General features: G+C 44.8%; 1 protein-coding gene across 1 annotated transcript in view; it reads right to left on the bottom strand.

Moving 5' to 3' along the window:
- The window catches only part of LOC126175272 (tRNA dimethylallyltransferase-like), a 1,221,602-nt gene that overhangs the window by 1,183,040 nt on the left and 17,104 nt on the right, over positions 1-21,458 (bottom strand). Inside the window, exon 2 of the mRNA XM_049921925.1 lies at positions 20,226-20,273. The gene's annotated coding sequence lies outside the window, so the exon portion shown is untranslated. The remainder of the gene's footprint in view (positions 1-20,225; positions 20,274-21,458) is intronic.

Here is a 21,458-nt window from a genome sequence, read left to right as displayed (position 1 = left end):
CACGTGTGCGACAGTGACATCTGTTATTAGATATGTGTCCTAAATCGACGGCGGCGCCTCCACTTCCCTGTGGTACAAGCAAGAGCGCAACATACCCAGTCTCGTTTACCCCTGGTGACCGTAACCTTAACAGAGAAGTACTGAGAAATGGCAAGTACTGTGAAAAAGCAAAGGACGGGAGATCTATGTTTTCAGTCGTTTAAAAATGGCTGGGAACTGCAATTCTTTTTTGTAACCGTTGGTGAAAACTCATAGTGTTTGCTGTGCCGCCGAATAATAGGCGTCCAGCGTAAGTTTTCAATTGAAAGACATTACAATGCATATCACAAAGACGAGTGTAGTGTGCTCAACAGTGAAGAACGGCAAGCAAAATTATATGTCCTTCAGAAAATGGATGAGACACATCAACTCGATTTTACTGTACGTCAAAGTAACTGATCCTTCTTGAACTCTTAGTTTCTTGTGTTACATTTATGTCTGTTTTACTGTACGCTGTACAATGTACTGTTTTCAATTTTACAGAATAACAACCACACTAAATCTTCACTGCGAGCAAGTTTTAAAATCGCATTAAGAATTGCAAAATCTGGGAAATCCTTTTCCGAAGGGGAGTTTGTGAAAGGGTGTCTGATTGATGCTGCAGAACTTGAGCGTCCTACGAACGTTAGCAGGTTTCAAGAAATCAGTGTATCCAAACAAACAGTGACAAGACGTATCAGTGCTATGGCCGGCGATCTGCACAGGCAGCAATAAATAGGGCTAAATACTTTGTTGCTTTCTCTGTTGCGCTCGATAAAGCAACAGATCTTACTGATACAGCCCAGGTTGTGATATACATACGAGGTGTCGATAACGCACTTTGTGTAACAGAGGAGCGACATCTGTGCGTAGAAACATGCACTACATGAACGCTGACGGCTGCGGTGTGCACGCTGTGACCCGGAAGTTGCACATGTGCAAGAGCACCGCACGCGTGCAGAATTTCTGACCGGCCTTGCCTAATAGGGTGTACAGGGTGAACATTAATAAAACCGACAAACTGCGGGGACGTATTCCTGGCTGGAAATGGAGGAAGAAAGGTCCTATGATCATGTGTCCAAAGATGTACCATTGCCACGGTAGGTGGCGCTGACGAATGAAGTTCCTCAGACCACGTGCCGTGTGTTCCTTGTGTGTTGCAGGCTGTGTGATTAACGCAGCGTACTGTAAGCAGCAGAACAGTTCGCCAGTAAAGAGGACTGGTGGCGGAAATCCTTTAATAGGTATAGTATGGTGCAAAAGCCATTGACAAAATCCTTCACTTAGAGGGGAATCTGTTGCCGATAATCCTTGCGCCCGTTCCAGGCCATGCAGGATACACACAACCGTACTTTGGCTTACACCTTGTTGGCGGGCTACTTGCCTGGAGCTTGTACAAGGTTTCGTCCCAATATCCAATAGAACCCGATCCTCCAAATCTGGTGAACGCACAGTCTGCCACCTCCCTGCACATTCGTCTATCTGAAAGGACCCATGATCACACAATCACCAAAAAAGAGCTTGAAATGTTGCTTGATGTGGTTGGTGTCTGTGAGGGTACTTGTTTTGGTACGGCTGTGCTGCCTATCGACCGTTCCCATCTGCCTGGCAGTGCAAGAACACCATCTCGTCCAGTTCCCGACATGAATACCGAACCATTCCGCTGCTTACAGCACGCTGCGTGAACCAAACAGCCTGCAACACACAAGGAACACGCGGCAATTTGTCAGAGCACCTCTCATTCGTCGGCGCCATTTACTGTGGCAACGATACATTTCCGGACACATGTTCGAAGGACCTTTTTTTTCTCGATTTCCAGTCAGCGATCCGCCCCTGCTGTTTATCAGTTTTATTAAAGTTAACCCAGTATAAAGGCCATGACCAACGTCCTATGCTGAGTGATCACAGAAGCACACAAAGATGTTGCGTAACAGCGGACGATAGTGTTGTCAGCATCTGACTGAGTTCCAAATGGGGCCTCGTTGTGGGACTCCTTTAACCAGCTTGTCAAACTGTGCAGTATCTAGATTTGTGGGGCATTCTGATGTGACAGGGGCCAAATGCTGGACTGTACGGAAACTTGAGGCCTGGCATACTAGCCGTCAAGCTTCCACTCAACCACGGCTGACCACCACAAGGGAGAATCGCCGCACTGGGCACCAAGCACACCACACCACCATCACATCTGCGCCTGCCGTAACAAAACAAGTAAAGGACACCCTGCGTCATTCCGTTCCACTGGTCGGAGACTAACAGCAGCTGGACCTGGGAATAACCATCTCATGCGTAGGCTATAGCTAACACCAAAACGAAAACGACTGTGTTTGGATTGCAGCCGTGAAGGCATGCACGGACTGCTGATGAATGGCCCTGCATTGCTTTCAGCGATCAGTCGCGTTTCGGCACCACCCCGCACAACCATACTCGGCGAGTACAGTTGCTGGGAGACGTCGCTATCTTCCAATGTTTTGAGGAGGGACTGCTGTAGCACTGTTGGCGTCATGGTGTGGGGGCCGTCTGGTATGATTTCAGGTCACGGCTCGTGTTGACTGACGGTACTCTGCCGGAACAACGGACAATCTGTGTCTTCGTGTGTTACCTCTCACGCGAAATTATTGTGATGCCATTTTTCAACAGATGCTCGCCCACACATGGCATGTGTCTCTATGAACTATCTGCGTGATGTTGAACAGTTATGGACCAGCTTGACACAGGTGACGATACTATGACCTTGTGACACCGTTCCCAACCGAATCAATGCATACGTCTGGGACAGAGCGTGTGTGGTGTGCAGCGTCATACTGAAAAGTAGGTTCATACTGCTAAGTTATTTCTCAATTTGACTCGCTGTTGTAATTACTGAAAGTGTATCACATACCCTCTGAACCCGTAAAGTTTTATTTCGTTTCCTCTTCCCTTTCTGCATGTTTCACTTTTTGTCGTGCAGTGTTTTTATTTTCCGTACACAGGCAAATTAAACATTTTTACGTAAATATTGACGGGCATCGGAAAAAAACGACCAGTGAGTTTTACACGCTCAAATAACCAGTAAATTTCCTTTGAGCCACCCATGTGCAGCACAATCACGCGGGCATTTCACCAGCATGAATTCAACCGAAGTTGTTTCTGTCTCACGATCCAGATAAATCCTTACTTTGTCACACTACTTAAAATGGTTCAAATGGCTCTGAGCACTATGGGACTCAACTTCTGAGGTCATCAGTCCCCTAGAACTTAGAACTACTTAAACCTAACTAACCTAAGGACATCACACACATCCACGCCCGAGGCAGGATTCGAACCTGCGACCGTAGCAGTCGCGCAGTTCCAGACTGTAGCGCCTAGAACCGCTCGGCCACACCGGCCGGCGTCGTCACACTACTTCCTTGCTTCTGTATGTGTCATAATGTCTGCTTCGACGACTAATCCATGACAACTATCTTCAAACAGACAGCGTCTGCAGAAAAACAGATAATTTCGTCTTGTCTCCGGTTATTCTTCCAATGTACACGCATTGAAGTTGCACCAGCAAATTAAACGGCAAGATTTCGAACAATTCTCTTACATTCACACTGTCCAGTGCATCTTACTTCTTGCCCACGGACTCCCATCAAACGGGGCAATACAGGATTGCACAACTCTAATCTTGCTATCTGACACCGTGAGAAGATCCGTGTATGGCCTTTGCCCGAATTTAATTTTAATATACTATCTTTGTGCATTGTTGGCAAACGGCCTTGCCGAACTGTTGACATCAATGCCTGTCAGATCACCGTAGTTAAGCGCTGTCGGGCTTGGTTAGCACTTGAATGAGTCACCGTTCGAATCTACCGAGCGCTGTTTGTAAACCGGGTACACTCAGTCCTTATGAGGCTCCTGTCACGAAAACACAACGGCCGGAAGAGCGATATGCAGACCACATGTCCCTCCATAGCCGCATTCACTGACTCCTATCGGCTGAGGATAACACAGAGGTCGATAGATACTGTTGGAGCTCCCACGGTCTCTTCGGACGGAGTTTTGTCCATTGTTGTCGGCACTTCTAAAAATCCGATCGCAGGAACTGCAGGTCCGGATTTCTGAGGACCGGATAAACGAGATTCTACATTACTATATCGGTGAAACAATCAAGTTACGCTTGAACACCGATACCGAGCCCCGAAGACAAGGAACAGAAATTTCTTTTTCCTTTTTTCGACCTCTAGAAATCGTCTAGTTCACAACTCGAGGATACCAGTGCAATGAAAATTAGCTTTTTCACTAAAGTAATCTAAGCCAGAAAAACAAATACTAAGTAAACTTTTAGTACCTTTGCATCAGCAACTAAAGGTGGAGTATCGGTGGATGAAGCATTAGGAATCCAACAACAAACCATGTTTTTTTCAAGTTATCGGTATGCTATCCGGGGCTCGTAAGCAATAAGACTTACTAACCATGTACGAAATGTGCGCGGATCTTCGTAATGCGTAATATAGACTACGAAGAAAGGGTGGTATGTACTGTAGTGATGGACGCCGTCTTATTGAGATGCGTCCCTTCCTGATGTGCCGCTCCTGGAATGAGGAAAAGCACGCGCTGGAGTACAAACAACAGATTAAGCCGCCGCGGCGGTGGAAAGAATGTCCCGGTTGTGTAAGCGACTTGGGGCTACCGGCAAGGCTGCAGGGCAACCTTCAGACTGCCGAAGATCCTTAAATGCCGTAAATAATGACGGCGGATGTCAGTTATGAAAAAAATAAAACAAAATCCCGCTCGTCTTCCTGGAGCTCCGACCGCCAAAAGTCATCCTTGATGGCGGCGAGCGCGTATAACGTAAACTGGTCAGCGCAAGGTATCTGCCGCTAAGTGGCGTAACTGCGAACATCCTTCCTTCTAAACGAAAGAGCGTGGACTTCCGTAGCGTACACTGAAACGGGAGCAGAGCAAAGTGAAGTAACGATTAGAGATCGTAAATTAATGCAAATGGTGCGAAGAGCCACTAAATCCTTTAATAAAATTAGAAATCCCATGTGCTGATAAACAGAAGTACACTCACGAAATAAGAGAATATGGAGTGTCACGTGGACATCAGTTTCCAAATTATCACTTGTGGCGGGATGTGGCCGATTCCGGCACATAAATTAAAGACGTTGCAGCCCCTAGAAAATGCCATTCCGGTCAAGAGAGAGACGCTGAAAGCGCTATAGATTGGAAAACGTGACAGTCACCTTGTTGTTGGTACTTCAAACAACTTCCACCATACGCGTGAATTAGTCAGATCGAACATTAAAATAATAAAGATAAGGGCGAATTTCATGTCTTCGCAACAGAAAAGTGTATTGGACACAAATTCTTTATCTGCGATTTCGAAAGAGGTTACGTACATTGTGGAGATATATACTGCTCAAAAGAATTAGGGGAACATGACTTTCGGCGTCTGTCGTACTCACTTAAACAATAACTGTGGACTGGGTATGTTTCCAAATTATACCTTTATCTTTCATGAATTAAGTGCACAACAAAACATCACTACCTCCTCGATAATTTACATAAAAAGAACTGAAATGTCCGACTGGTTGCAAGATCCCCTCGCTTCTAAACTGATACTGTTATTACTCAGCTTAGCCGCGAGTCCATAGAGGGTGGTATATGTGACGTACAGTATAACTGGTCAGCGTTTCCACCCGGAATTTGCGAGTGTAAGTCGGACCTTCCTTGATCCGCCTTGGTGGGTTATGTCGTCGGATTTCCTCCTACCTGTGCGCGGGGCAGCTATCGCAAATGTCGTCCCGTGCAAAAAAATGGCTCTGAGCACTATGGGACTTAACATCTTAGGTCATCAGTCCCCTAGAACTTAGAACTACTTAAACCTAACTAACCTAAGGACATCACACACATCCATGCCCGAGGCAGGATTCGAACCTGCGACCGTAGCAGTCCCACGGTTCCAGACTGCAGCGCCTAGAACCGCACGGCTACCGCGGCCGGCCGTCCCGTGCAGATTCTTCATTGGCGCATTGGATGTCTCTGTCGGTGGAAGCTAATTATCTGAAATTGCTGTCGATTAACTTTGGGGTATCTATTTACTCGAAATTAACATTCAGAATGCCGTAATATCACTTTTATTCCTATTAGATCAATAATGAAACATTCATGTCACAAACTACTCGTAACCGAGAGCATGGCTACCATCGAACAAGACAGGAAGAGCTCTTAACGCCGACTGTCGACTTTGGCACGCAGTCCGTATCTCTTACTAGTTTCGTCACAGTTCGTGGATTTCCGATCAAGTTCGTACTTGCTAAGATATGTATTTGTAAATGAGCGGGTGTGAATTTTAACGAGGCAAAATTATGATAAATAGTTTTAAACATCCAGAGTCTCCTCCTAGTATTCATGTTGTCATAAATGACTTTAATTATTAAATATAAATAAACAAAATCGGTGACTTTGGAACCAAGATGGCGGTACTTCCCGTCATGCATATTTCCCAGGCTGACGCTTGTTGCCACTGTTCAGCGCCGAGCCCCACCCCACTACACGCGACATATGGTCGCTTCGTCACCTATAAAGCCAGCATGGGAAATGTTCTCCGACTCATGGCCGGCTACGGACTACAGCACTTCCTAACTATCGTGAATACATCAGTAAGAGACAATAATTTATTAAAACTGGTAAAAATGTCTTCCTCACGTAAGAGGGACGTTACATGGTGTCGGAAACAAAGTGGAAACAATCGTTCACCCCCTCGGACTGGTTGATTTTCACATATGCCCTGCATGAGAATTTATCACCGCGTGACATCTACGTGGCACGCTCCATATGGACGTCACACTGTGGTATGCGTTCCCTATTTTCAATTAGAGCCCTTGAGAATTCTTGGAGAGTCTGTGGTGGAACAGGACGACGACGAACACGTCTGTCAACGTTGTCCCACGTATGCTCGATAGAGTTTAGGTCGGGACTCACCGCTGGCCATTCCATTACTGCAATGTCCAGGCGTCACCACACATCCCTGGTCGCGCCCGCCACATGGGCTCTGGCATTATCGTGCATACTAAGGAATTCAGGGTCACCAGCGATGCAGCACCCACCACGGTCCAACAGGATCTGTTCGACGTTCTGGCTCGCGGTAAGGTGATCATGGAGAACACTGACGCCTCCCCACAGAGTAACAGAATCTTGGACGAACCTGTGTATTTCCTAGGTACCGCTCACCACCTCTCTCGCGTGCTGATAACGCTGTACCACACGAAACTGTGCCATCTCCGTGTCCCTCAAAGTAATCACTCAACATCTGACGCTGTTTACACCCTTTATATACACCCTACCAAGCATGGTAACAACACTAAATACATACACCACTAATACACTGCGGTGGCACTTCTACCTGCCACATTGCAACTCTAAATCAATTACATGCCGGGCGATGCTGTCTAAGTGTACGAAGTACATTGACATCCTGCCATGTCTTCAGGGTAATTCACTTTTTTGTCAGGTGGTGTATGCTCCAAAGATTACTGTATGAACGATACTGCACTGGGAGCACTAGAAGAACATTTACAAAAACAACGTAGAAAACGCCGTAAGTATCATTGATTGCAAATATGTCCACGTCACTCCGCTGTGTCTCAGCATCTAATATGAAGGGAAAAAAAACATCAAAATAAATGTAGATGTGGCCTAACAACACAGTGACCTCGTCTGCATCAATCAGACAAGCGTTTCCCACTACATTCCTCGAAGTCATACTGCCGTAATAAATCCTTATCAACTTGAGTCGTCGGCTGCCTAACAAATTTATGCTCTTTGAGTGTCACGGAGGTCATTCTGAATTAGCCTCTTAACATTCTGCATGTTCACCTCAATTTCTGCTGTCAAAGGTTGTCCAAGTCTGTCTTTGTCACGCAAGGCAGACTTCACGGCCTCAACACCATTAAACGTATTGGAGCAAGAACGCACAGCGATCACCCGAACATATTCATCACAAACAGCTTGCGTTCCGTGCTGATATTCCTTTGGGGAGGCACTTCCTGCTGTCTAGATTCAATGACAGCACATTCCGTTAATCGCACTGACCTACCATATGCGCACGGTTTCATTCCTGACATCCCACAACATAACAGTTAACTGCTGAGGCTTCCTGCCAACTGGAGCAGCAGAGGAGAGTCTACTGAACAGCGCAGATCCTGCCACAATGCAGTGCTGCCGTCTACTGAGAAATTGCGAAGGTGGAGGCATTACTTTTCATTCAACCACTGCAGATACAAATGTTGTCTCCGAAGCTGCGCAAAGACCTTTAGGAACAAGGCAATTATCGCCCTAAGCTAAGTATCCTAACATTCGCCGAGAATACTTTGCCCAGTAGAAATCTTCAATAAAACTAGTTGGTGACCGACATGCTTTCAATTTACTTATAAGAAAACATAAGGGTAAAGCAATATTAGAGGATGGATTTCTTGCAGGTGATACGGAAAGACAGGCTTGTGAGGCAATTCTGAACACATTTCCCGAAGACGCTCTTGAGCAGCTACTTCGTCAACCTATACGTAGTGGAGATATTTTAAACCTTGTAGCTACAGACAAGCCTGACCTTAGCAACAGTCAGTATGGGGACGGGGATTAGTCATCATGATATCATAGTAACGCATGTTATTAAAGTTAATACATGTATCAACAAGGCTCGTGCAGTTGTTCGTGCTAGAAAAGCAGATGAGCAGTTGGTAGCTTCCCACTTAGACAATGAACGGACATCACTTGTTTACGGTATGCTGGACGTAGAGGTATTACGTGCAACATTTGAGTTTACTGTAAATCGCGCTGTGGAGACGTATGTGCCGGGTAGGTGGATTAAAAGCAAACAGAGATTGTTGAACTCTAACATCAAAACAGAACGCGGAAATGTCTACAAGCAAAAGTTAGAAGAAATTAGTGCGTTTATAAACAGATCGATGACCGAAGTATGCAGTAACTTCACTGCATAGTGAAAGATCTTGCCGAGAAAGTAGTAGTGCGTAAAATCACTAAGAGGGTGGCTTGTGTCCGGTCACCCGTCTGCTACTCTGGTATGGCAATAGAAAAAAACAAAAGCGCAGTTGAAGTTTTAAATTTCGTCTTTACGAAATCATTCACGCAAGAGGATCGTCAAACATACCGTAGTTTTGACTACCGCACAGACTCACGTTTTGGGGGGGCGTAGTAATAGGCGTCCCTGACATCGAGAACCAACTGGAGGAGGTGAAAACAAGTCAGTCGCCAGGTCTGGATCGATTCCGAATTTGGCTTTAGAGAGAGTATTCTTCAACATTGGTCTCTTATGTAAGTTCCAATTACTGTGCGTCTCTCGCCCAGCGGAAAGTCGCAAGCGACTGAATAAAAATGCAGGTGACTCTTGTATATATGAAGAGTAAAGGAGCGGACCCACAAAATTACAGACCATTATCCCTAAGATAGATTTCTTGCAAAATTCTGGAAGACATTCGAGTTCCTTGAGGCGGAAGCGCTTCTGTTCACAAATTAGCACGGCTTCAGAAATCGCTCGTGCGAAACTCAGTTTGTCCTTTTCTCGTACGATGTGGTAGAACCATTCTTGTTCTCTACATATGGACATGGTGAGCAGTAATCTGCGACTGTTTGTTGATGACGCGCTATAGTAAACGGAAACGTAAGATCGTTGGGTGACTGCTGCTGGGTACAGAATGCCTTAGAGGGAATTGCTACACGGAGAGATGAATGGGAGCATGCTCTAAATGTAGCAGAATGTAAGCTGATGCAGATGAATAGGAAAAACAATCCTTTAATGGTCGAATACAGGCAGTATTAGTCATGCGCTACTTTACACACTCACGTCGATCAAATATCTAGGTGCAACGTTGCAAAGCGATATTAAGTGGAACGAGCACGCAAGAACGCTGGAAGGAAAGGCGAATGGTCGACTTCGGTTTATTGGGAGAGTTCTAGGAAAGCACAGTTGATCTACAAAGGAGACTGCCTGCATAAAACTTACGCTATCCATTCTTCAGCTATGCTCGAGTTATTGGGACACCCACCATGCTGGATTAAATGAAGACATCGAAGCAATTACGAGAAGAGCTGCTCGATTTGTTACCGCCAGCTTCCACCAATACTTCGTTAACTCAAACATTAATCTCTGGAGGGACGACGACGTTCTTTTCGAGAAACACTGTTGAGAAAGTAAAGAGAACAGGCACCACCAGGACAAGGTAAGAATAATTAGCGCTAATACGGAGACACGCAGACAATTTTTCCCCCGCTCCATTTGCGTTTGGAACACGAAAGCAAACGATTAGTAGTGGTACAAGATATCCTCGGCCGTACACAGTGAGGTGGTTTGCGAATTAAGTACACATGTTGATACAGGGCGTCGTTCGAGAACAGACTAGAACACCTCGGACTAACGCTTGATCGCCAACCAACATGGAAACCCCACCATTCAACAGAAAGTCCACCACAGACTAAAACTAGGCTACTAACCGGTCGAGCAGGAGGACTACACCTGTATAAACCCGTAATTCAAAGTAGCCTTTTTTATTCAAATGTAGCATGGATTTCCACTCCTCCAAATTTCCATCAAGCCTTACACTATCCTAGAACGCCACAGCGTGCGTCTAGCCTTTTGGATCAGCTTACTTTCCCCTACACGAATCCTGTATCATCTTATAAAGTTCCCCACCATTCTCACCTACGGATATTCTTCATTAGCAGCAGACTTGACACGACCCACACTCTACCCTCCCCCCCCCCCCCCCTCTCTGATCGTGGTAATCTGCCGCGCACTTACCACCACATTCCCCTAATACTAAACCTCCGCGTCCTCTAAGACTTCTCCGCAAAGAAACTTCAGTCGCCTGCCCTTACCCGACCGTGAAAATTGCCCAGATGTTAGAGCCGTCCTACCGTACCAAGTAGAACCCGGACCTCCTCTGCATCTTCAGCACTCCCCTCTATTCACATCCTAAGGCTCGGTTCGGAACCTCATGCCTCATTATCTTCTTAAATTCCTGTCACCAACAGGCACTCACATAAAATCCATATCAGCGATTCTCAACCTGTGGGGCGCGCCCTGCAAGGGGCCGTGGAAACACTAAATAGGAAGGCGTGAGCTTATTCGAAAAAAAAGAGTGAATTGAAAAACTTATTAATTCACCGAAAAGAAAACAAAGAAAAATACATTCTGGTAAAATGAAAAATTAAAACTCACATTTATGCTGATAATAATGCACTTGCAGATAACGGCTGTATCAATAGAGCACGATGCATTTATTGGTTAAGTACTAAATTAATAACAAGGTCAGTAATTATTAATGACTCCCTTCGGTTCAGGTTGAAGAGCAAAGTTTTTCGAAACTTTTCGCGCGCAACCTGTAAGACAGAGAGCAACAGAGGGCTTTCGATTCTGGTTTTGTCAATGTAGCTGATCGGTGTTGCGAAATAGCGATAAAGTCTTGGTCATTCGTAAAGTTTGTAACTTCGCAGCTTTTCCGTCGAAATACTCAAAATACTTTATATATGTTATTATCGAACGAGGAAAGAGGGGGGGGGGGGCGCTATGAAAATTTTTATTGAAACTGAGAACGTGAATACTAAAATACTGAGAAACACTGATCCGTACTATACGATACACAAAAACCTACAAACTCCATAATACTCTTACACCTGGAAGTCTACAGAAAGTCATCATTTCATTCGCCTCTCAGAAAAAAATTTAAACAATCAGCAAATCAGCGTTTCGCCTTCTAAGGAACGCAACTCGTCATTTATGTTTCATTTTGTGAATTTTTTTAAGTTCGTCAAAACTTTGACTGAAGAGCAGCGAAATATAACCCCGGACAGCCCGCCTTCCCCTTCTCCCGCCCGTGTCGCGGAAGGCTCTAAGTATCAATAAAGAAAATAAGTCGTTGGAGACGAAGTTTTGCATCTCAGTGACTTCAAAAAACTGTTTCCAACCACTCTGCTGCAACCTTTCATTGTCACGTCGCACTGTTGCAAACAGCGCCCGCCGCCTTGGCAGAGTCAGTCTCGATTATCAGCAAGAGAATGTACAGTAGCCTTATCTCCAGACGTCCCTGAACTACTGCCGAGAGCATTTGGCGTATTTTAATCGAAAGCTAACTCCCATCACTATTGCGTAATCCCACCCGAGAGATAAAAAGGCATGGTACGACAGACTCTAAAACAATACAAACTTATCTGCTACATCTACTCACTGAGCGGAATTTTAATTCACGCAAAGATGTTTTTCCCGAGATAATGCCGGTTAATGGCAACTCTTAATGTGCGATTGTTAATGCTGAGCAAGCTCCTGGGAAGGGGGCGGCGGCGATTCGCGAAATGCGCGCGCCACACGGCCAGGCGCCGTCAGCGGCAGCCAGAATGGGGGCGATCGTTCTGCCCGCTGGCTTCGCACTACTGCCCGGGAAATTGCAGAGCGGCCCGAAAACACGACTGCACGGCGAGCGAGCCAGCGAGCAATTACAAGCGCACGCCCAAAAATGCGGTTAGTATGCGGCGGAAACCGGTTTACTCAGCGCGCCGTCGGATGAAACAGCTGTCTGCAGACATTTAAATCGCTTTCCGCGGTGCGGTATTACTCAAGAGAACCGAGAATAAGCCGAGGAGTTTGGTGGAGTAACAGCACAGACGATCCGGAAGCTGTGGCCGGCTTTAAACTACGTCACTGCCTTTTTTTTCTTTTTTATTCCTTCGACTTTTCTTTGTCAGGCGGATAAGAGGAGGAAAGACTTTGCGGAAAGAAGGCCAACAGAATAATTTCTTTTAGACCCATTGATTTTTTTCCTCACTTACAAGGTCTCGTCACATTAATGTGATCACCGCCTACGTTCGACATCATCTTGCAATAACCATTGACAGTCGGCAGTAGGCAGCATTAGGAGGGAAGGGTATACAAAGAGTTCCAGGGGGGAGGGGGGGGGGCGGGGGTCAAACAGTGTGGTCGTCGTAATGCGGAACCGAAACGATTTATATGACATCCAACAGGGAATGTAGTTGGCTTTCAGAGCGAAGGGTGGAAGCATTTTCGAAAGGACTAAGTTTCTAAAATGTTCGCGTGCCATCGTACTTAAGTTACACCGCTCATGTAAAAATGGTGCAATACAAAAAACTTTCCCCGAGGCAACTACGGTGCACCACAGGTCGTACATGACAGGGGTGAACAACAGCTGTGGTGATATGTATGGGGGTAGTAGGCTAATGGAGGTGTCACCCCACCCTGCGGGCTGCAAACATTCGGGAGCAAACGCGATTGATTTATGACCTTAACCTATTGTTATGCTAAATTAACTTATTGTTATGCTAATTGATTTATAGCCACCTGTGGGTTGATTTATGATCCCCTGGGGATCCCTCCATACCATACCCTCCTGGCCACCAAACTCCCCCAACCCAACTGAAAAGCTGTGGAATCACATTGATGAGATTAGATTGGTACTTGTTCCATACATCATGAATACGAAACTTCGTAATAATGTGGAACGTGTCAGGTAAATGCGGAATGTGTCAGGCTGTTCACACCATGGATCCTCAACCGAGAAACATAGCGCAGCTGGCCACAGCATTGGAGTCGGCATGGCTCGACATACCTGTCGGTACCTTTCAGAACCTCACTAACACTCTTCCTGCACATCTCGCGGTAGTCCACGCTGCAGAAGGTGGTTGTTCAGGTTTTTGACAGGTGGTTTCATTAATGTGACTGGACACTGTGAATATATGATGAACATATGGTCTCTATGTACTGAGACCATACGTCCATTATATATATAAATGAATTTATTTCGTCTGAAACATGGAGTAATTAGCAACAACTAAATAGTGGATAATTTAACAAGGGAGGCTACTACATCCCTGAAACCTCATAACATCGCAAGTCCGTTTACAGATAGCTGCAGTGCATACAGACCAATGTTAAAAAGATACGGCAGGTAAACTAGGTGATGCCCAACACAAGTAAATACAAAGGACAATACTAAGCTTCGATTCAATCTTACATTCCTCTATGGTCCTGCAACTGCAATTCAGCAGCACGTCTATAAGTCGTCATCTCAGTCATTCTAGCACTTTCCCACATAACCTTCATCATCTAATCCAAAGTCACATTGACATTGCGACGACATGTAAACGCATGTCTTAAACGACACACTTCCCCTAAATATTTATAATCTGATTATTATCAGAATGTTGTCCAATTTCAATCATATCACTTAAATTATTTGTAGTTGTCACAAGTAAATGTTAGAGCTATGTGACACGGGAAGGAAAACTTGCTGTGGCAAGATTATTATTTATGTCTTTAACAGTTGCAGTGTTTATTATATAGTGTGGTGGTGGTACGATGCAGCAGCTCCTATGGCCAAATAAAATAAAATAAAACTTATTTACCCATATGACTTTGTCCTCCCTGATAGCGGATTGGTCAGCGCGGCGGTCTGTCAAGTCAATGGGCCCGGGTTCGATTCCCGCTCAGGGACTGGGTGTTGTGTTGCCCTCATTATCATTTCATCATTATCAGTGGAAGGCAACGGGAAACCACCACTGGACTCAATTCCCTAAAAGCTCATGCGGTGGACCTCTCTGACGAGGCTTCCCCCATGACTAGACCTTACGTAAGGCAGAACACATAGATTTTTCATATGACTTCGGAGCATATATTGTGAGTCTCTATAACAGCGTGTGGTATGTTAGAATAGAACATATGATATCATTATTAAATGAACTGCACATACATACATCCAGCGTTCGTGTACAAAAACACATTCTGGAAAGGTGATTCGAAAAATATAACAACTGCGTCGATCGGGATACACGCCACGTAACTTACTTTGCAAATTACACTATTTCCAATACAAGTCCGCTATCTGAAACGCATCTTCACCTGATTATTCAATTCAAACCGAAAACTGAGCACAGAGCGATGCTTCAACAAAAGATCTAAACAGTAACAACCATCTGAAGATGAGGATTTACAAATACGAAACCTGTTACAGTGACATTGGTATAGATGCTCCGTGTCGTACTTGTGGCTGGCTGCTGTCCTTAAATTACGAGCTTGATAGTAAAAATAAACTACAGCACCGTTTTCTCAATACATGTGTGTTTTTACGAGATAATGGTACGTATTAATACTTTTTAATCGTTCACGACATTCAGCCACTCCTCTTACACCGTTTTAACTTTTTTATATACATATCATCATCATCATCATCATCATCATTTAAGACTGATTATGCGTTTCAGCGTTCAGTCTGGAGCATAGCCCCCCTTATACAGTTCCTCCACGATCCCCTATTCAGTGCTAACTTTGGTGCCTCTTCTGATGTTAAACGGAGCACAGATAACTTAGTCTTGGTACTGACTTCCTTCTTGCAGAAGAGAGTAGATCGTACCTGAGCGCTCACTGCATTAGCTTTGCTACACCTCGCTTCCACTTCTTTCACTACGTTGCCATCCTGTGAGAATATGCATCCTAAGTACTTGAAACCGTCCACCTGTTCTAACTTTGTTCCTCCTATTTGGCACTCAATCCGTTTATATTTCTGTCCCACTGACATTACTTTCGTTTTGGAGATGCTAATATTCATACCATAGTCCTTACATTTCTGATCTAGCTCTGAAATATTACTTTGCAAACTTTCAATCGAATCTGCCACCACAACTAAGTCATCGGCATATACAAGACTGCTTATTTTGTGTTCACATATCTTAATCTCACCCAGCCAGTCTATTGTTTTCAACATATGATCCATAAATAATATGAACAACAGTGGAGACAGGTTGCAGCCTTGTCTTACCCCTGAAACTACTCTGAACCATGAACTCAATTTACCGTCAACTCTAACTGCTGCCTGACTATCCATGTAAAGACCTTTAATTGCTTGCAAAAGTTTGCCTCCTATTCCATAATCTTGTAGAACAGACAATAACTTCCTCCTAGGGACCCGGTCATATGCCTTTTCTAGATCTATAAAGCACAGATACAATTTCCTGTTCCACTCATAGCACTTCTCCATTATTTGCCGTAAGCTAAAGATCTGGTCCTGATAACCTCTAAGAGGCCTGAACCCACACTGATTTTCATCCAATTGGTCCTCAACTAATACTCGCACTTTCCTTTCAACAATACCTGAGAAGATTTTACCCACAACGCTGATTAAAGAGATACCTCTGTAGTTGTTACAATCTTTTCTGTTTCCATGTTTAAAGATTGGTGTGATTACTGCTTTTGTCGAGTCTGATGGAACCTGTCCCGACTCCCAGGCCATTTCAATTATCCTGTGTAGCCATTTAAGACCTGACATTCCACTGTATTTGATGAGTTCCGACTTAATTTCATCCACCCCAGCCGCTTTATTGCACTGCAATCTATTGACCATTTTTTCCACTTCCTCAAATGTGATTCTATCTCCATAATCATTCCTATCCCATTCTACCTCGAAATCTGAAACATTACTGATCGCATTTTCACCTACCTTGAGCAACTCTTCAAAATATTCCCTCCATCTGCCCAAGGCATCCACAGGATTCACCAGCAGTTTTCCTGACCTGTCCAAAATACTTGTCATTTCCTTCTTACCTCCCTTTCGAAGACTGCTAATTACACTCCAGAATGGTTTTCCAGCAGCTTGACCCATAGTCTCCAACCTGTTTCCAAAGTCTTCCCACGATTTCTTCTTGGATGCTGCAATCATCTGTTTGGCTTTGTTTCTTTCTTCAACATAACTTTCTCTGTCTACCTGGGTTCTGGTATGTAGCCATTTTTGATACGCCTTCTTTTTCCTTTTACAGGCTGCCTTGACTGTATCATTCCACCAAGCTGTTTGCTTCATCCTACTTTTACACACTACTGTTCCAAGACATTCTTTAGCCACTTCAAGTACTGTGTCCCTGTACCTTGTCCATTCCTTTTCCAATGACTGTAATTGACTACATTCAACTAACTGGTACCTTTCTGAGATCGCTGTTATGTACTTGTGCCTGATTTCCTTATCCTGAAGTTTCTCCACTCTTATCCTCCTACATATGGACCTGACCTCCTGCACATATGGGAGAAATAAAAAAATAAGCACAATTTCTGGGGTTATCAGGATATATTTTATGAGTATTTCGGTGTAAGAGTCCCGCGGATACTCTAATCAGCATTTTCACGGAAGGGCAGCTCGATTCATCGTGGGTCACGTAAGACATCATCCCAAAGACACTCAACAAACTCCAGAGTGAGACGCAACTGACAAGGCGCCACGTATCACGGACACGCACGTTCGCAGGCGTTGACACTTTACAGTTTCTACATAAGTGCACAGACAGAAGCTCTTCCTGTGGAGCAAGTGTATGGATGGGCGATAATAACGTTGACGTTTTAAAGGAAGTTCGAAAAGTAAGATTCTGGGAAAATACGCAAATCACCTAAGTTGTTACAAGTGGCCACCGTTACATGATTCATGTAAGTGAACATAGCGTTGCATGTTCTTAAATACATTTTCTTACGTTTGTTGAGGAATCGCAGCAACACAGTGTCCAGTTTATTTCTGCAATTCTTACGTACTTCAAGGGTGAGTTTTATAATAAGTATTGTTACGGTATGCCGGCCGCGGTGGCCGTGCGGTTCCAGTCGCTCCAGTCCAGAGCCGCACTGCTGCTACGGTCGCAGGTTCGAATCCTGCCTCGGGCATGGGTGTGTGTGATGTCCTTAGGTTAGTTAGGTTTAAGTAGTTCTAAGTTCTAGGGGACTGATGACCACAGCAGTTGAGTCCCATAGTGCTCAGAGCCATTCGAACCATTGTTACGGTATGCCACAAAAACAAAGTCATAAGGAGATAGGGCAAGACGTCAAGGTGGCCTTAACCTCTTCGACATCACCTATACATGAAAACACTGATTCAAGAACGTCAGTGATGGCTGTAGTATTCGTACAGTTATCCGGGTGAAAGCATATGTGGTGTAGCTGATATGTAGATCTCTCTCTCTCTCTCTCTCTCTCCTCCCGAACAGGCCATGAAAGCCCAAGGGCACCGACCGGCCGCCGTGTCATCCTCAGCCCACAGGCGCCACTGGATGCGGACATGGAGGGGCATGTGGTCAGCCCACCACTCTCCCGGCCATATGTCAATTTCCGAGACCGGAGCCGCTACTTGTCAATCAAGTAGCTCCTCAGTTTGCGTCACAAGGGCTGAGCGCACCCCACTTGCCTACGGCGTTCGAGAGACCGGATGGTCACCCATCCAAACGCTAGCCCAGCCCGACGGCGCCTATCTTCGGTGATCTAACGGGCACCGGTGTTACCACTGTGGCAAGACAGTTGGCATATGTAGATATCATCATCATCATCATCATCATCAGCCAATTCAATCATTAGATGATGTGGCCTCTTTGAGTCGTGGATTCAGGTAGGCTTTCAGCAGTCTTCTCCAAGTGGGACGGTCTTGGGCAGTTCTCTGCCAGGTGTTACCAGCGATCTTCTTGATGTCTTTGTCCCATCTGTCTGGTGGTCTTCCTCTAGGCCTCCGGTGCTCTCTCGGACTCCACTCCAGTACTAGCTTCGTCCACCTGTTGTCTTTTCTTCTTGCGACGTGGCCAGCCCACTGCCATTTCAAGGAACCTACTCTCTCTAAGATGTCATTAACCTTCGTCACAGACCGGATGTCATCTGCCCTTTTCCTGTCCTTTCTTGTATAGCCCAGCATTGATCTCTCCATGGCTCTCTGTGCTGTCCTAAGTTTCCCTTTTGTGAATGAGTTCAGTGTCCATGTCTCGCATCCGTACGTCATCATAGGAAGAATGCATTGATCAAATACTGCTTTCTTCAGATTTACTGGCATTTTTGATCTGAATACTTTTGAATTCTTCCCAGATTGTTGGATATTACTTTTGTTTTGGAAAGGTTCAAGTTCAAGCCAACCAGCTGACATTCCGATGCAAGATCTGTAACTAAGTTTTGGAGCTCTGCGAAGTCTTTGGCCAGTAAGGCAATATCATCAGCAAATCTCAAGTTGGTAAGCCTTCTTCCATTAATTCTGATTCCCTTACCTTCCCAGCTCAGCTTTGACATAGCCATTTCCAATACAGCAGAGAACAGTTTTGGGGAGATGGGATCGCCTTGCTTGACACCCCTCATGATGCGGAATTCTTGAGTTGATTCGCCGATGTTAACATAAGCTGAAGAATTCTCGTAGATTTTCCTGAACACTTCAATGTATGCTGCTCCCACTCCTTGCTCACTCAAAGCTTGGAGGACAGCTACATGGCTAACGGAGTCAAATGCCTTTTCAAAGTCAACAAAGGCAATGCAGATAGGCAGTTGGTATTCATTCGCTCTGCTTATCACTGTGGCATGAAAGAATGTAATGGAAATTCGCCTACCTGATACTACGTACCAAACAGCGGGGGTGGGGGGTACTCTTGTAGCTAATTGGGATTTTCCGCTGTCAAAACGCGTGAATTCTGTGCAGTCACATAGCCACCTAAGTGGGAACATGTTTCGTCAAATCTAAAGAAGTCACGAAATCTGTAACGATGTACGCTGGCGTGCTGAAAAGTATATGTATCTGAATTTTTTTTTTTTAATTCTAAAAGGCTTTTAGATAAAACTGACTTGATTAACATTCTACGTCTTTATTCTTAATGTCTGCACACTTAATTCTCAACACAGTCACCCTGGCGACGAACCCGTTTCTCCCGACCCATTTCTCCCAACGAAAGACCAGTTGGCTGACACCGTCACTGTGGAATGTTTGACTTTGTTGACGCAGCTACAACTTCACCTCTGCTTGCACCGCTTCATCACTATCAACGTCTAGATACGAAGAATAAAGAAGTTGAATGCTAATAACATGTGTTTTAATGTAAAAAAACTTTAACAGTTTTCACATAAAGAATTCGGAGGCATTACTATTCAGTAGGCCCTCGTTTCTTTAAACACTTTTATCTAGACAGACCACACTTAATAGACAGGCGCCGTACAGTGTTCGCAGGATTCACGCAATATGTCCTTTGCACATCGATCAACTTATTCGGTGTCAGCTCTTTCGGCCGACCGATTTGGCTGCATCTGCCACATTTCCTGTCTTCTGGAACTTTCCTACAGTTACTGTCAGGGCGAACTTGTTTGGCGCAGCCTTGTGTAATTTTTTCTGAAGGCCTTCTGAGCCACGGCCTAACATGCACATACAATAATATACTGTGTGGCAATCAATACTCACTGCTGTAAGATCTAACCCATTTCTTCCTCGATTAAGAATGGACCATACCTGCAACAAAAAAGGAACATTCCGCTGTAAAGGTAGATCACTTTTTGAACACCTGTAATAGAAAGAACGGGTGTTTAGGAAGTGCATACAGGAAACACATAACTGCTATACAAGAGTTAAATGAAATGCAGTAATTAAATACAATACAAAAGTCAATTTCACCCCTGCAATTATGACGATAAAACTATTTACAACAATGTACCAATTCACCAGCGCCTGCGAATAATTTTTAATTAAGATGAAAACCTCCAGAAATGCTGAAATGATAGTTTTGTTTGGATCCGAAAGGGGTAACGAGTTGTGATGGGATGCGTGTCCCTAACAAACCCATTATCCAACTGGGGAAAGGGGAACACGGTTTAAAGTGGAATCGGAACCACGTGTCGTTTCTGGCGACTTCTCAAATCGTTGAGAAGTGAAGACTAGATTAAAACGCTGACTGACATATCCAAGGGCCGACAGGGATTCGATCACGCGATCTCCTGGCTTCGAGTAACACTTCTTCCGGCCTCATTTCTCCTTTCTTTTCATTTTTGGAAACGGTACGTTTATTGCCAACTCCATAAAAACAGTTCATCGAAAACTGTTGCAACTGACAGTGGAATAATGCGCGCGACTTCACAAATTGTATTATTCCTACCACCAATTTCTTGGGGTACACTATGCTGGCAAATTTAGCGCGAGGTACTTCTTGATGTACAGAACAATGAATCCCGTCTGTCGATCATTGTAATTTATTACTCTTTCATTGTCAACTAAATCTTTAAATACTTTCTGCATGGTTCTGCAATGTCATTTCATAGGATATCTGCAGTACCTGTCAATTCTGCGACTGCATAATAGATACTGAGGATTCTCATCTCTCTCCTATCTCATTCCCATTCTCGCAAAAAGTGAAGGTAATTTGCCCCGGTAAGTCGAGGACGTAGACGGACCGTTCCAATCATGTGCTAACCCACAATGCCTCCCAAATGTTGAACGAAAATCGTTCCTGGTGTCCGTGGACGTGCGTTACGTGAGGATTTCGCCTTGTCCAGTAATGAACGTTTCGAGTGTTGTAAAGGCCGTCTCGATGGAAGGTGCAATTGTCGGTAAACAACACAATGGCGGAGAAGTCGGGATCTCGTTCAACACGTCGCAGAAACCACCGGCAAAACCCTAGCCTGTGTTCATAGCCCACCACAG

Source organism: Schistocerca cancellata, chromosome 3 (assembly GCF_023864275.1).
Source record: "Schistocerca cancellata isolate TAMUIC-IGC-003103 chromosome 3, iqSchCanc2.1, whole genome shotgun sequence".
Classification (NCBI taxonomy): domain Eukaryota; kingdom Metazoa; phylum Arthropoda; class Insecta; order Orthoptera; family Acrididae; genus Schistocerca; species Schistocerca cancellata.
Note: the sequence above shows the minus strand (reverse complement) of the source record. Positions and strands in the feature narration are given on the sequence as shown.